This window comes from Salarias fasciatus, chromosome 13 (assembly GCF_902148845.1).
Source record: "Salarias fasciatus chromosome 13, fSalaFa1.1, whole genome shotgun sequence".
NCBI classification, from domain to species: Eukaryota; Metazoa; Chordata; class Actinopteri; order Blenniiformes; family Blenniidae; genus Salarias; species Salarias fasciatus.
This window is the reverse complement of record NC_043757.1, coordinates 21,349,599-21,361,800: the sequence shown is the minus strand read 5'-3', so window position 1 is coordinate 21,361,800 and position 12,202 is coordinate 21,349,599.

The window sequence follows — 12,202 nt, the reverse complement described above, 5'->3', positions numbered from 1 at the left end:
TCCCTGACCAAACAGCTGATAGCTTGCTTTTGTTTTCTCACATGTGTTCCTGGTTTCATAGTTTAAAGGCGATGAAGCAATGCGCTCCAAAGTTATTCATAGACATGGTTGTCTGTCTTATGACTGGAAGCTCACTGAGCTTAAAGATCGCTCTTAATCTGATCTTTATAACATCTCAGTTAAAAATGGAGTGCAAAATTTAGGCATTTTAATTACTAAAGATCACAACTAAAGAAGCTTTTTAAGTTACAAAAAACCCCAATGCAAACTAAACCAGTGGCTGTTAGGTGATTTGTTGTTGAGGTGGAATTCTTTTAACAAAAGCAGAGGGAATCTTTGGCTCTGCATCTTGATGACAAGAAGCTAAGAGAGACTGACAAATTGCTGTTGGACTTTATATGGAAGAATGGAATTCATTACCTAAAGAAGTCTTTTGTTATGAATCCTGAAGATAATGGTGGTCTTTATTTTCCAGATTTTCAGACTCTGAATAATACGTTTAAGGTTAATTGGGTGAAACAACTTAGCTCAGCTCTCGAGACGAGACGAGACGAGACGAGACGAAATTCTCGCTTTACTTTCAAGTAAACTAAAATGACAAAATATATGACTGAGAAAAAAGGATTTTCTTATTGAACAGTCACAAAACAATACAGGTGTATTTTGTGCACAGGTATAATGAGGGGACACCCTAAAATCCAAGTGGCAGTGTCCTTTGGAGACAGGTGTCTCTTTAGAGGGACATGCTATGAGGACTAAATGGAGGACATATTTAAAACAAAAGACTTTGTGCTTATTGCTGGAAATGAAAAGTCAAAAATACCAGTGCAGACATGCCAAAAGCTGTTCCTTAATTATAGGAAGAGTTTGATGGCTGTAATAGCTAATGAAGACTTTTCTTTTAATCATTGAGAAGGATGTAAATAGTTTTAGACATGCCACTTTTTTTTTTCAAATGTGAATAAAAGCAAATCAATATTTTTTTTTTCTTCTTGTACATCATCTTGTTAACTTTCGGAAAATGCCTGAATCATATCTGGTAAATAAAAATAGAAAAAAAAAACTTTCTGGTTGAAATTAAAGTAACTTTCAGTCTAAATTAGTCAGGAATATAAATCATTTTGGGCTTAAGTGTGTCTGCATCAAACTCAAAATGAGGTAGTTCATATGCCCTTCTTTTAGGTGGTGCTGTAACTCTGCCAGAAATACACCACAGAAGAAGACATGAGCTCTATAGTACATGTTCTGTAAACAAATGCAACACAAGAAGATAATGCTTTATTAAACCAAAGAACATCAGGAGCTTCTGCAGGACACTGGGAAGATGGACTTAAAATCTGTATTTCGACCATATTATGGCCTTTTTCCTGTCCGCTCTGACAGAAATTTGCCAGAAAAACTCGTCAGTTGTCCACGTTTGGTAAGGTGTCCGCTCCGTTCGGTGTGTGCTCGCAGTCTGATAGGCTTCTGCCTTGTGCCCACCAGACGGCTTTTTGTTTAAACGAGAAATATCGTCATGATTTAATATCGCAAGATCTCGTCACACCTCTAGTTTTAAGAACAAAACTCGGTATAAAAACAAGGCCACACCTTCGTCCAAGTCGTGTGCATGCACACACATACACACACTCCCATTTTTGTTGCTTACAAAGAGGAGACATGGCATGGCACTGAGCATCATGAAAATCGCCACCATTGGGGCCTACAGCAGGAGAAGTCGTAAGTCGGGACTGCTGGAGCACCGCCGGTCAACAAATAAAGTTAAAGAAATATTGTGACAGCTCAGCCGCTGTCTGTAGGCACTGCAGCAGGGAGGATGCCAGCCTGGTCTGGGTTTCTATGATTTTTATGCTGGGTTCGTGGAAACATGTACCATTTTCAGTCTTTAATATTTAATGGAAATTTTAAATGTCAGCATGTTTTGGAAAAGCACAGAAGTTGTAAACAACACGTCGTCTGCTCCACCGACGTCAGCATCCTGTCCGTGCTCGTGACGTCTTGATGTGGCTTCTGCTCCTGCGAGTCTCCATCATGGATCCTCTGTTCTGTGTCTCATCTATGTTGATCATCTGTGTCCTACCTGACTCCAGCAGTGTGGTGTGAGGAATGCTGCCAGCAAAGGGATCGCTTGGAGCAGGAAAAGCTGAAGCTCAACAGGTTCTTCGAGCCTGAGAGCTGAGGCTGAGAGCTGCGCTGGTCGCATGTGCAACAGCTGTGGAAGAGAAACGACACCGGGAGAAACAGGAACAGGAGCTCACAAGAAAAGGAACTTCTGGAGCTCCAAAATCAAATAGCTGCAGCCTCTGCAAAAATATCAATCCTAGCAACTAATGGAGAAGCTAACTATTTGTTCCTGGAAATTACGAAACAATCATATTAAAATGTGTGTTTGCGTCATGCAGGTTTGGAATTGAGCACAGTCGTCTCACCTGGCTCCACTCTGCTACGTTCCACATCCGGGAGTCCTTTCATGACCTTCGGTCTCCAGCTGCCTCTTGCTCCCCAGGTGTGGACCTCACCGCAGGGTATCGGTGAATGCCAGAGCTCTGGGATACTTCTGATAAAACAAAAGACAGAAATCGAGGAAAAAATTGATTTCACGTCAAATTTGAGAGGAAAAAAGTGTTTTCTTGCATGATGGAGGCTTCCTCAGCTCAGTGGAAGATCTTACCAGAGTTGCTGGCTCGAGTCCATCCTCTCCATCTCTTTGCCCATGACCTCTGACCCTGTGAGCACAATCTTTTCATCCAACTGTGGCTGCAAAAGGAAAATAGAGAGATTCTTAAGGATTCTGTAGTCTTGAAGAGATGTCACACTCAGAAAAAGAAGTGTATTCTATCAGTCTTTTCTTAAAACAATAAAAATGTGCTCATGCTGCTCCATTTGGAGAAATACATTTCTGGAGGAGGTCAGTGTGACCGGTGGTAAAAAATCAGTGAAAAATCAGTCGTTTCCATCCAGTTGCTGGAGGTGGAGTTCACCCTGCCTGCAGTGGGTCTCACTTTTGAAATCTTGGGGGTCTCGCGAGAGACGAAGGTCCTGGTGGTCTTTCTGACAAGGAAGTGATTCTCAGCCTTATAGAGGATTTCCACTGAGGGACTGACCTCCTGCCGTCTTTGGAGAGAAGCTTCTGGTTTACTTAAAGGAACACTCCGAAGATTTTGGACCCACGCCCTTTCCCTATCAATTGACAAAGTGAGATAAGCTCATAAATACCTTTTTTGTGTGTGTGCGTCCAGTGGCTGGATCCCAGCTGTTAGCATCGTAGTTAGCTTAGCTCAATTGCTTGAGGTGAATAGGAGTCAGAGCTGGACTGACGAAAGTGGACAAAATACTCCTTCCAGTGGTCCAGGGGATGTCGTATTAGCACGTAAAGTAAATCCGAATGGTTATAAAACATTTTAAAATACGCGTTTTCTTTTCAATTCGTTAGAATAACGTTTTGACACAGACCTGCGCATGCGCATGTGCTCCGCGGAAGGATATACCGGAGCACAGCGGCTGAGTCTATGGCTTCTACTGCTGTGCTCCGGTATATCCTTCCGCGGAGCACTGCGCATGCGCAGGTCTGTGTGTACGAAAACGTTATTTTAACAGATTGAAAAGAAAACACTTCTTTTAAAATGTTTTATAACCATTCAGATTTACTTCACGTACTAATACGCCGTCCCCTGGACCACTGGAAGGAGTATTTTGTCCACTTTCGTCAGTCCGGCTCTGTCTCCTATTGCCCTCTAGCAATTGAGCTAAGCTAACTACGATGCTAATAGCTGGGATCCAGCCACTGGATGCACAGACACAAAAAAGGTATTTATGAGCTTATCTCACTTTGTCAATGATAGGGAAAGGGCATGGGTCCAAAATCTTCGGAGTATTCCTTTAACGCTGCCCCTCCTGTTCCTCCATCGCAGCCTCTTTGTGGACCTGGAAGATGGTCTTTGGGCCCTGGTCGGCCTTCCGAGGAACCCAGTTTTTCTGAGATGAATAAATTGATTTTATTATTGTCAGCTGAGGAGTTAGAGTTGTTTCAGATTCTGCACTTTCACATTAAATATCCAAAGAATATTCTGAATTATCTTCTGTTTAACCAACTTAAAAACCACTCATAGACTAAAAAAAGATCCCAGCCTGGTTGACTGCTTTCTTTTCTAAACATTTTGCAAAAACTATTACTTCAAGTAGATGGCAATAAAAATGTGGCCAGTACACAAGTCTTCTGAATCAAGAGGTTCAAGAAATCCAGAAAATGAATCAGTGTGGGTCAAAGTTTGCCAGGACCTCAGACTGGAACAAATCTCTAAACCAAAAACTCTCCTGTTTTAACTCGGTGATGTCCTGCAACAGGAACCGAATCAATGCGACGTCTGGTGCTCCTTGATCAGTTTCACCATCTGGCAAACATCTGATCCATTTGTGGCTAATCGAAAGAAAAACATGGGGAAGATGAGAGAAAGTGATAATATTGCTTCTCTGTTTCATGACAACAAAACGCATTTATTAGAAATCTAATCCCAACAGTCAGTCCACTTTCTCAACATTCATTACCAAATGAATTAGTCTCCAAAACAAGAGATTAACACAATCAGGGCTCTGAAGATCACACAAGCAACTTGATATTTAAATAGACAAATTTACAACTGTAAGCCTATATTCTGTTTTAAAATTAACACTTTGATTCTTATCTAATTATGATCAATAATAAAGTGTCCTTACAGGGGCAAGGCGGTGGCACAGCTGGCCGTACATGACGGAGAAGCTGAGCTGGTCGATGGCCTTCTCGAACACCAAGTCCATAACACTGTTGAGCCTCTCCTCGGTGTCGATGTTCAGCTCCTGCACCTGCTCCACCAGCCGGTCGAACCTCTCCGGAGTCAGTTTATTTAAGACTTTCCTTCGAGGGACCTGGGGGGAAATCCATCAGAAAACATGGTTAATCAGAAAAAGCTGGGAGATGCTTCCTCCTCAACTGAACGTGGAGATTTGTGCGGAAGCCTTTCTACGTCCTCCACATGCTCTGAAGCACTCAAGCTGCCAGCTCATTTCAAAACCTCCATGGACTTCAAGGAAGCACTGGCCTCTGCCATAAATAGTGCACACACTGGATTTGGACTTGTTTAAGTGTTTTTCTCTTTTTTTTTTTCCAGATATGACATTGCATTCACTGTTCTGTAGGTTAGCTAAATCGACACGAGTTCAGTGTCTTCCTTCTAATGAAATCATACAGTTCTGTGTTCAGTTCAGCTTCCGGCATTGCCACAACAACAATCAGATGAACAAAATGAGCAGTGATTATATTAGAGATACAAAGTAACTGTTTATTTTGTTTATTTATTATAATTTTCAGCTGAACCTCGGGGACTGACACAGTTCCTTCAACCTGAATGGAGGTTGATCATGATCTGGGTTGTACTTGAAAGTAGTCCATCATTACACAGGTGGAAGATTAGTTTTGAGCACCGAGAAGGTGAGAAATTAAATCTAGGAATATATGTTAGAGATTCAGCATTGTAAAATAGTTATGCACCACAGAAACTAACACGTGGAAGAGGCCATAATATATCTAATTCAAAGTAGCACTTTTTTTTGTCAAATTCCTCTGGGAAAATGGACATATTAAAAAAAAAGAAGCAAAAGTTAATCTTTGTTTGACCTTGGCAAAGATCCTCCATAAGGCTTTGCTCAATGCATCTGCTCCAGAGTTGCTGTAGTGACTGATTCCTTTCACTTCTAAGAACATGAAAGTTCCAAGCCTCTCTGAAAGAGTCCAGAGTCCACTGAATTAGTGGAAAGAAGATCCGGTGCAGAGCCGAAAGGTGGATTCCATGGTGTGGATTCAGCTCCCTGATGGTCCAGTGAATTGAAGGTCTGATAGAAGAGGTCCAGGATGAGTTCATAGACATCTCTCCAGTTGACATCTCTCCTGTTTGTGGACACTTCCTCCTGTGATGTGTGAATTCCTCTGCTCCTGACTATAAATTCTGCCTCATACCTCTCCTGCTTTATCAGACCGCACCCTTGATGGCACCTCATACAGCTCAACAGCAGTGAGACGGTACTCGCTCGATTATCGCCATACATCCAGATAGACGACTAAACGACTGAATCAGTCCACAACAAATGTCAACCTGTCACACAATTATGAGCACACAAGAGGGCACAATTTTATTGTAAAACAACTCTTAATACATCTATGTAAAGTTGCATCCCTACCTGTTAACGCCTGTGCTCATGGCTGCCATCTATGTGCCATAAAGAGTTTGCTACTAAATTAGTTCCTTTCCTTTCTGAGGTCTTTTTAGAAAGTTTAGTGAAAGAAGAACTTCCCACTATTATGAATCAAGGTTTGACGACTTTAATTCTCAAATCCAATAAATCCTTTTATAAGGCCTTTGATACTGTTGAACACAATTTTATTATGCAGTATTTCAATAAATTTGCCTTTGGTAACATTTTTTTCTCTGCTATAAAAAGCTCCATTAAACTACCAGGTGGTAAATCTCCTACATTTAGTTTATCCTGCAGAACAAGACAAGGTTGATTGCACCACAACTCTTGGCAAATCATATTATTCTCCTGATGTTATTATGAATGTTTTATTCTTTGTACTTGCTGTATTTATTCTTGTTTTAATCTAGCATTTCATGAGTGGCAGTACCTTGCAATTATTTGTCGTCTTGTTTTGCAATTTAATCCCGTCTCTGGGTCTTTCTACATGGAGATTGCATGTTTTCCCTGTGTCTGTGAGGTTTTTCTGTGGGTACTCTGGCTTCCTGCCAACAATCTGTGACGCCTTGAAAAGCTGAAATAGGCTTCTGCTTCCTGTAAACCACAAGACTGTATTTTCCCACCAAAATATGTAAAACCGTCCCTGCTTTACAAGTGATTAATGTGAGACAATCTCAAACTGAGACATGTCGAGCCTGAAAGAGTGAGAGGTTTTAATGAAGGAGACGCGCTGTGGGCGAGCGACTTGTCAGATGACGACTTGAACCTGCGGCTTAAACACCTTATTGTGCTGTCAGGAGTTATTGTTTCTGCATGAGGAATTCATTCCTTATATTTCAGCGAAAACCTCAGAGGGGAAACCTTAAGTTCTTCTCAAGCAAAGAGACTTTATATAATACAACAGAGTCCTTGTTTTGTCTTTTTTTTTCTCTCGTTAAAGTCTGACCGTTCGTCTCTCCTGAAGACGAATTCAATTTGAAAATTTAAAGTCCCAGCGAGGCTGCACTGTTGAGACTACTTGACAGTTATAATTTGATGTGTTTCAGTTGAAACATATGTTCAGGCCTCATATAAATCAAGACGTACTCACATCTTCAGAAATATTAGTGGGAAAACTGAGGTAATTTTATGGGTGAGGTTAGAAAAATGTGTTGGTCTTCTCGCTGAGCCATCTCAGAATAATCCATCTATTGTTTTCTAAGCTGCACAAAGTAATGACACTCCAAATCCACATAAAAAAATAAAATAAAAAAAATAGAAGGATTAATAAATGCGAAGGTGTTTCTTGAGGGATTTGTTGGGAAGGCGTGCCATGTCTTTCCATTGCTTTGGCATCTGTGAGAAATCCACATGTATTGCTTTGTTTGTAGTTTGCCGAAGGGGTCTAACTCGATCTGGTTCCTCTGGTTTGTGCTGCGCTTTCAAATATTTTCATCCTTCATCAAGTCACAAAACCGTGTAAATAGTTAGGTTTAAAAAAAAAGCATCAAAGGACGTCAGACATTATGTTAAAACCCATAAGGTTTTGGTAGATTCTCAAAACTTCTGGTAGCTTTTCTCCACTTTCCTCCCACAGAGCAAACAGATGTCCGTGGGAGTCGAGGTCATTTATCTGGGTGGATCAGTCTTCTGATCATCTCACTGATAAGCAATGTTGAAAATATCCACACGGCTTAATGTGTTGATGCAACTTCTGATGTAATATTCTTTATTTTTATCGTTTCGTTTATTATTGACGACAAAAACATGAGGATTCATAAAACTTTACATTTTTGTAATACATTTTTTTTGGATATAAAGACAAATGCAATGGAAATAGAAAATGATAGTTTTTTGGGAGAAAATGCACTCCCTTTCTATTTTAGTTGAATTCTGTTGCAAGGTGGGTGTTCTAGTTTTCAATTGAACTGAATCTTTATTCTAGATAACATCAAGCATGACAGCCCTCGCAGAAAAAAAACAACAACAATCCCACATCAGTATGCGTAGCAGACAGTGTCGAGGTGAAAAAAAAAAAAAAAAAAAAAACCCTGTCCAGATCCAGACTCAGAGGTGGTTTTCTTTGGTTTGGGGATTCGAAACACAGAAAAATATAGAACAAAGACAGAAACCAATCAAACAAACAAGCTGACGTCAGACAGCAAACTAGTCCACGCAGTCTAGACCTGGTGTGGACAGCAGGCCGATCAGGAACTTCCAGTTGCACTGTGGGAGATCCTGAAGGACAGAGCAAAGAAGAGAAAGCACAGACTACAGCAAAGAAACATAAAATTCACACCATACAGTGGAGAAACAGTGAGGCGCAGTGCTTTAAAAAGGTCTCACAGCTGCTCAGACCTACAGCGGCTGAGGTAGAAAATGGCCCAGGGTGACCGGAGTCAGCGCAGAATATACAATTATGAAATCTGAAGGTTTTAAGGTTGATGTTGGGTGTTATTTCCACAAAAAAGTGGGAAATCGACCTCATATTCTAACCTTCAGTAAGCAGCTCTCTGAGGACGAAGTGTTCTGATGGGATCCTTAGTGGTGAAGGGAGCTGTACTCATGCTGCCTTCAGCTGTCTCATATTCATCCATTCACGCTCACTCAACTGTAATCTTGCCCAAGGATACTTTGACGCACGACCAGGGCAAAATAAGGGATCAAACCTCTAACTCTGGGATTGGACGGCGTCCTGCTCTCCCACAGCTGGAACTGGAATCAGGGCTGAAATATACGATCGCAGCTCGTTGCTGAGAATTTTCTGTGTGTCAAGAAGAATATTAAACTGTGGATTTTACAGGAAGCCAGTGAAGAGAAACCACGATGTGAGAAATGTGATCTGTGCTGCTAATTCCTGTCCAGTTGAAGGAGGAAATGTGAGACAGAACACATATTTATTTGGAAAATCCTTGATATTTTGATGAAACAAAAAAGGAATCGTGATTAAAAAAGAAAAAAAAAAAAAGCAGTTAGAAGTCATCCAGGGTACACCAGACTTGAATTTATGGAGAAATGTTGGTAAAAATGTTTGTTTAGTCACTGACAGAAGCCAGAAAAAAGTATTTTCTGATTTGATTTGAAGAGCATTCCTGACACTCTTTAAAAAAAAAAAAAAAATCCCTTATAAATCCAGTCCAATTATTTTCATATGAGAAGCTGTATCAGTGTGAAACGGCTCAGGTCAGTGTCTCAGCTGCAGTTTGAAAAGAGGAATGTTTGATTCATCATCAAAATTGATGAGAAAACTCGAAAAAGACTACAAACTCAGTTTGTCTTGAACATAACTATATAACCCTAACCCTAACCCTTATACATTGTGACTTTAAGAATTTGCGAATCACCAAAATATTTGATTTACAGTTACTTTTTTTTTGTTTTAAAAAAATGCTGTGTCATGTTCATATGTACATGGAAGCCAGAGCGGCCACACACACATCCTCCAGGTTTAAAGGTGAGTGGGTGGACAACCATGACGGATCTGCTGTATGAAAATAATCAGCACCCCCCCCCCCCCCCCCCACCTCCCCGCTGCCCCTCTCCCCTCCCCCTTTCTTCCGATGAGATAAAGCATTATCCTATTATATGATGAAGGCCTCTCTCATGCCTGAATCCCCCTGCTGCAGCCAAAATATCCCCTAACACCTACACGCAGTCGCTGAACACATGGCTACAGCACACACACACACACACACACATGGGTAACGAGGCTAAAACTCACACATCCTCGACCTCGCAGCCCCCCCCCCCGTCCTCCTCCTCCGTCATTTTCTCTCCCCTTTCTTCTTTGGCAGCTGTGCGTCATGTTAAGTATTTTCTGTGAAACCTGGTATTCATAACTGCCGGTCCTGATTCCGCCCCCGAGTCCCACTCACATCATAATGCTAACAGTTTAATCTGCACGGTCCTGACCCTGTCCTGTTGTTTAGATGTGACCTGAGTGGGAGAAAAGAGGCTCCCTCAACACACACACACACACACGCACACACACATGAACACGGTACAGCTGGGAGCCATTGTTTCCCTGAGAAAATGGCCAGTCTGACTCCCATCTATCTATCTATCTATCTATCTATCTATCTATCTATCTATCTATCTCTTCATTTCGACAACAATGGCATAACCCGTTTCCTGTATCTGTTTCCAATTAGCGCCCACACATTTAATCCGCACACCCAATTAAATACTTACTCGTAAATGTAGTTAAAACATCATTATCGCTGCTCGGATTGTGTGCAGATGTACCGGACGACAGAATGATCCCAGTGTAGAGTTTTATTTACTGAGACTGTCAACATAATGATAGTAAAAATCTTAAATGTGCATTAAAGTGCTAGGATTACTTATTGATGAAAGTTGATTTGAATTTTCCGGGATTAAAAATGTGATTTTGGTCTTAAAAACTGATTGCATTTACTTCATTACATTTTTTCAAATTCAATTTACTTTAATCTACTGTCATCTTTAATTTGATTGTCTTTCAACAAATAGAAATTATTATAATGATTTATTTTTTAGTGATCATCAACAAGTTGCTGTAAGTTGCACTGTATAGATTTTACTGAGTTTTAATCCGACACTCGCTGCTATAACCAAGATCTAACGCAAAAAAGACAAAACTCAAGCTGTTGGGTTGGAGGGTTAGGAGATGGAGCTGGAAGTCAGGCTCACACAGTTGTATTTTATGTGCAATTAATTAACATTTCATTCCTGACAGTCAAATAAGACGTTTCTCATGATAAACAAGGGCTTTTAATCCGGAGGTTTTGGGGTTTACTTCTTTTGCAGGAAAAGCGGGTGAGTCATGTGCGCGCAGTCACCAGGAAACATGGCAGATAGGTGTCAGATCCCCTCGCACACGCTCGTGCCGCCTGACTGGAAAAAAAAAGACCACCACATGCAGCATGCGCAACGTTTTTTTCCACACCTTCGTGCAAAGAAGGACTCATTACTATAGAAGACTGATGAGCATCATCTCTGCCCGTGTCAAAAGTCCACCAGCAGCCTTATCGGGTGTTGGAGTCCAAAGGCCGTGTTCGTAAAATCATTTTTCACTTCAAAACGAGGGTCTGACATTTTCCAAACAGGTCTACCTCCAGGCACGTGTAACAGTGTTGCGACAGTCTGCGGGCGGTTAATGATTGAGGATCAGCTCCTTTCTTTCACAAATGAATATGTAACCCGACCAAACAAAAACCGGGTCACGTTGATCAAAGTGTCTTTATGCGACGTCCAAAAAGGAGGTTCGGTACAACGATGCATCAATTCACAGGTGACCCTTCCTGACTCTGCACTCGCCTCCCAAGGCAAGGTATAAAAAGAAAACCGTGAATATAATCATTAGAGCACTGATTACAGCATAATGACATTCAGCAGAGGTGTGCGTGCGTGTGTGCATGTGTCTGTGTGTGTGTGTGCAGGCTTGATTAAAAGAGCGTGGGCTGAGAATGTCATAACCTTGCACCACATAGGATGGGTGGAGATCCCAGACATTGTGGAGACACAGGCTATAAACTTGAGAGAGATATTCCTCATGAAGCGCCATTGTTTGTCCCCTTTTATATGTCAGATGAGTAATATTTTATAACGTGACCTTGAGAAAACCACGGGCGCATTCATATCGGCGCGCGGCGCTCGGTGGTATTTACACCGGTTAAACAGGTCGCTCACTCAAATATGTTTTCAAACAAGTCTCAAGCACTTTGATTGACTGTTACTGGATGTTTTATTTAATTAAACCCGGCCAACAAATGAGCTCTGGCATTCCCGCATAACACATTTCTTTCACTGCGCGGTGGATTTGCCCCTCGTGCTACAAATTCAATATGAGTCGATGACACACAGATGAAATGGTGCTTTACATTTCTGTCATATAAACATCCAATTCTATTGGGATTCAATATGCAAATAACAAATCTCTTGACTTCACCGTCTACTGTAAGAAGCAGGATTATTCTCAGTTCACAAAGACACGCTGTGATTTGGATGTGCTTTTGTT